Consider the following 5,398-nt stretch of genomic DNA (forward strand, 5'->3'; position numbering starts at 1 on the left):
TGGAGCTGAAGGAGGAGCTGATGATGTCAGCGATAAATAGGGAAACGGCTGGTAGACCAGCTGTTACAAGCTCAGACGGGTTTGGGTCCAAAACGTGGTTGTTTCTCGGTTAGAAACAACCAATCAGAGCCAAGGGGAGGGTCTTAGCGCTGTCAATCAAGCGCTCCCCCTTCCTCTCTGCTATGCTACACCAGTCCCTCTTAGGAATGCTAATGTTAGTTAGCATGGCCTCCGTTGACGGCAGGTAAATGGTTTTTTGTAAAGGTTCTGTCAAAAGTGCTTTGAGTAGTGACTACAAGAGGTTGATTGACAGCACTAAGACCCTCCTTCTGGCTCTGATTGGTTGCTTTTGACCGGGAGCGGTTCTTCTTCTTCAGATGTCAATAGTAGCACTGGGAAGGTAGAGCAGCTTTTTTTTTTTTTTTTTTTTTTACAGACTGTCTCTTTCATATTATAGCGTCAAGACATAAAAACACTTTTAACACATATGTAAAAAGCAGATTTTAAAAAAAAGTTATCTACTGCAGCAGCTTTAATAAATGGTGTCTATTTTGTCTTGGAAAACTGACAGTGAGGTTTTGCACTTATTTACCGTAAAGGAGTTGGAGATTATCTCTGAGTTCAAGGAGTTTGTTTACTTTTAGAAGAGTCAGAGTGTGTTAGGTTTGTGTTGTGGATATTGCTGTTTTTTGACACTAAATTTAGTTTTTCCTTTCTTCAACAAATCAGTCTGCAAGGATGATTTAGACAGGATGCTTGCTTCTTTTCTCACAAAATTTTTAAAATCCAAAATCTCTCCATCCGTATGAACTGAAACGTGGATGCACTGCAGCTGCTGCTTACGCGTCTCTGCGTTGAGTCACCTGATGGAAACAAAGGTTCAGTGGATTGACTCCGGACAGGGAAAATCAGCGTCTTGTTGTTTTTGCCGCAGAAATGACAGACACAACAGAAACGCCACAGGGCTTCATTCTGACTCCAGACACACTCTGGGAGATTATCGGGCTGTGAACCCTGGGGCCCAATGAGTCACAATGTTCTGGTTTTTAAAGCGCGCGACCAAAACGAGAAAAACACACGAAAACAAATAACGTCAAGAATCGCAAGAGAGTCACGCAGACAAAGCCGTACACGCAAACTCTGAAAGCGTCAGAGAAATGCAAAGCAGCCTAAATGAAGGGCTTGACGCTGCAAAGGACCAGTTTTTCTTTGTAAATTAGCTAAAACAGAACCAAGAAGGACAAGTCTTGGACTTAATGTTGAATTCAACACCCCCAGAGTAAAACATGGCGGTGGCAGCATCACAATGGCCGGATGTGTGTCCCAGTCCTACATGAAAACCTTTCAGAAGCTGCAAAAGATCTGGGAGCTGGACAGTCCTAAAATATACAGCCAGAGTTACGATTAAATGATTTGCTCTGAAGCAGATTCATGTTGTAGAGCGGCCTAGTCAAAGTCTAATTCAGAATTTGGTTCCAGACTTGAAAAACCAAAACTCTCCATCCATCTGACGAATAAAAAAAATAAACTGATGTCATTATTGATATTTCTGTTACCAACCATAAAGAGTGGTCTCTGCGCAGTTTCATTTTTAATTTGTTTCTTCTGTTTTTCACAAAACTGAAAGTCATGGTTCTAGTAGCGACAAATTATCATTAATAATCAACCGTTTCGTCCAACAGCCTGAGCCTAAAGCCTGCTGAAGACTGTTTTTCAGCCACACTGGAAGGCTCCTCTTGATATTTGATCAACACAAAGTGAAACGACTGCCCTGCGAAGAGCAGCTAGTCAGTGACTTGTCTTGGATCGCCATGGAAGCTGCCATGCTGTAGCCTCTGGATAACCATGAAAGAGTCGGCCCTCGGAGTTAGCATTACTATGATTCACATTGTGCCCAAAGTCATTAATGCGTACATGTGGCCAAGTCTGTCGAATTGGGTCGGCGTTTCTTTTCTCGTGTACGTGTTTGTGAGTCACAAGTCGCAGTTTAGGCAGTTTTTTTTTTTTGTTTTTGCCCATGTTATTTTCATTACACACTCACTCGCTGTGTTAATTCGAGTTGTCAGCGGAGATCAAGATTCAAAGGCATTGCAGTTTTATGCAAAAGAGGATATTATGTGGACTGCGCCATGCATGTGCAGCTGCAAAGCCCTAAAGCTTGTGAGCAAAGTAAATCTGCGAGCGAACGGGCCCGCGTCATAAAAAATGCATTCGGCGGCATATGGTGTGCCAAGCTGCGTTAGAGCCAATCCAGCTGCAGCCCGTACACTCACACTGTAAATCCATATCCATTACTGCCTCTTTTTTTTATCTGCAGAGTTCAACAGTTCAAACTCCGTCACACTGGAGAAACCCCTCGACATCTGCTCCTGTTGCCATCGCAACTGTCGCCTCTGCTGCTGCTGATGCTGCGGCCGTGGCGGCTGTCTGACAGATCAGAAGAGAAGGAGAAAAAAGGGGTGGTGAATAGGAGTAAGGGGAGCGTTTCTCCTGCTGCAGGTGCAATCTGATGCTCTGTGAAGCTAACTAAAGTGCAGAGAAGCCCACTTTTCCAGAGCGCTGCCGGTCGTGCTCTTCAATCCTCTCACACACCTGGACTATTACAGATGTTTTTCCAACACATCGGAACACATCTTATCCTCGGCGCTCCTGAGGGAGAGAAGTGTCTGTGGCCGTCGTCTGTGTCGCAGAACCACAGCGCCGCGTTCAGACCGCTCACAATAACAAACGCTTCAGAAGTATTTTTGGGTTTGTTTGTTCTTATTTGAACAAACAAACTTTTCTATTCAAGAGACCTCATAGCTGTCAGCAGGATAATGTTTTATTTTGTTCAAGAAAATATTAGGCAAGTTAGGGTTTCCATTTTTGAATTATTGCATCAAGACAATCGGTGTAGATGACACCGAATGGTTTTTGACTTTTCATACCAGTGCACACACACACACACACACACACACACACACACACCATGCATACCAACCGTTCCAAACTACACACCGTTTACTGCAGGGGCGCCAAACTCTATTTCATTTGGGGCCAAATCAATTTTATGAATGCTCTTAAAGGGGCGGTTGTGCCAGAATGTATTGATAAAACCTGTTCAAAAACTCTTAAAATATCAATACATTTTTAAAATTAAATAATATTGTTGAACATTTTTTCTTTCCATGATAATTCTCAAGAAATTGGAGGCAGTAAAAAGATAAAAAAAACTGCTGTGATTTGATTGATAACATAATATTTAAGCACAATTAATGTTTAGTCAAGAATTTAGAGGGCCACATAAAAAGCTATGGTGGGCTGGATTTGGCCCACGGGCCTTGAGTTTGACACATGTGGTCTACTGTGTCTTCCTGTTTGGATTAATAGAAGCTAGTTGGGAAACGATGCTAACGGTGTTAGCATTGCTAAAAATGGTGGTCAACTTTCTATTTGTCTGGGGAAAAGCAAAATATTTGATGAATGCAACGTAATTTTTTTTTCTGTCATTATGTGAATGCGGACCGCACAGAAACGAGGTAGGAAGAGAGAAAGAAAGAGAGAGAGAGAGAGAGTAGCAGAACGTAAACCAGTTACAGCTATTAGATTGCTAACATTTCAGCATTAGCATTTTTACACGTTAGCTCACAAAATCAGTATTTATTAAGGTTGAGGTATAGTTTAGAAGTATAGTGATTGTACCTGTACTGTAATGTAGGAAGCTTGTACTCTAGACCAGTAAAAATAAACAATAACGAACCAGAGTCTGAGTTAGCCTAGCTTGCTAAAGCTAGCATCCGCAGATAATTCTTGTTAATGCCCAAGCACATTTTCCCCTCAACTTAACAGTTAAATGATCTGTTAATGATTAATGATTATCATCTAGTCACAAAGGAATTATTTACACAAATTTTAAAAACAAGGTTATTTTCAATTAATTTAAAAGCTAGTTGTCATTTTAAAAGTTGTTGTCCACTCTTTTATTCTTAAAAATATTACAATAATGAGTACAATTACTAGAGGATTTTCTCAAATTGGTTGATATCAGGGTTAAAAAGTAATATTATGTTAATTATATGTTGTTTTTTTAATCAAAAATAACAATGTTGCTGTCCATCAATCCAGAAGACGCTCGCTTGATGTTGGAGAAGCAAAAAATAAACACGTTCATGTCTGTTGTGTACAAGAAGATAAAAACTCCACGTTCAAATATTTTTATTCTGCAACAATCCATGAGAAACTTTTAACTGTTCATTTTTAAATTCACAAATTTCTCTGTCTGAGAGACCACTGAGAAAATGCACGTGTTGGATTTAGAAAGGTTGCTAAAGCTCAGACCCATTTATTTATTAATCATTTAAAAAGAGAAAAAAATGAATAAGAAATAAGGCCCAGTTGTAGCATATAAAGTGTTTCATGCAGCCCCTTTGTAGCGTATCTGTGCACGCGGAAGGAAGAAGTAGTCAAACAGTGGACCTTTAGCATGAACTGGTAAGTGAGGTTATTCCATCAATTTTAAATGTTTGGACGATTTGGCTTTATTTCAGCAACTTTAGAAAATAGCATCTTCAAAAAATGTGTGAATGTGCTGAGCAACCAATGTGATCTTACGGCTTCCTATAAATATTTCAAAACAATTTAAAATGCTTTAAATAAATACCTGTTGTTTTTTCCCCTCAATGTGCTTATAAAAATAACAATGATCAACTTTACTTTGGTCCATGCTGCACACAAACCGATTAAAACCCTCTAAAAATATTTGCATTTCTCCACAGGAGGGGAAATAAATAGAACAGTTTCACAAATTGACACCTAAATTGGCCTATTTAGAGTTAGGATGTTCACAAAGTGAGCTCAGATTTGAAATTAATTCCCTCAAAATGTGTTTTCAAATTACCAACAGGGTTAAAGTGGGACTTGTTAGCAAAAATATTTCTCCCATCATTAAGTTAATTTAATTTCATGTTAAATCGCACACTCCAGAGTTGGAAATAATAACAATAATAACTGTGATAATTAAAAAAAGGAAAAAAAGACACCAATTAGCACGCTCATTTGTGCGTCTGACTGGGTGATGAATAATTCATGAAATTAGAGAATGGAGGGATCAGCTTTCCCAGTGAGGGGGGGATCGGTATAAAGACAGGAGACAGTGCTGCCTTTTCTTAGGAAACATGCTCAGACTGCTGCTGCTGCTGCCTGGATACAGCTGCACAAGCCAGGTAATTCTCATTCATGTACTAATAAGTTATCTTCTTAAAATTACATCGTTTTTTTTCAGCATTTTAATACAGTACATGTATTCTTGTTTTAGACATCTATTTTTAAAACTATTTTTTGCCAAATATTTTTACTTACATTTATAGTTACAAAGACTACATATCAATGCATTTAATTTCAAACGTATAAAGTAGAAAAG

General features: G+C 39.2%; 1 long non-coding RNA gene across 1 annotated transcript in view; it reads left to right on the top strand.

The window, feature by feature from the left end:
• The first annotated feature begins 4,611 nt into the window (after positions 1-4,611).
• The window catches only part of LOC103475951 (uncharacterized), a 3,979-nt gene continuing 3,192 nt past the window's right edge, over positions 4,612-5,398 (top strand). Inside the window, exon 1 of the long non-coding RNA XR_535380.2 lies at positions 4,612-5,201. This is a non-coding gene — a long non-coding RNA (uncharacterized LOC103475951). The remainder of the gene's footprint in view (positions 5,202-5,398) is intronic.

This window comes from Poecilia reticulata, linkage group LG14 (assembly GCF_000633615.1).
Source record: "Poecilia reticulata strain Guanapo linkage group LG14, Guppy_female_1.0+MT, whole genome shotgun sequence".
Taxonomy (NCBI): Eukaryota; Metazoa; Chordata; class Actinopteri; order Cyprinodontiformes; family Poeciliidae; genus Poecilia; species Poecilia reticulata.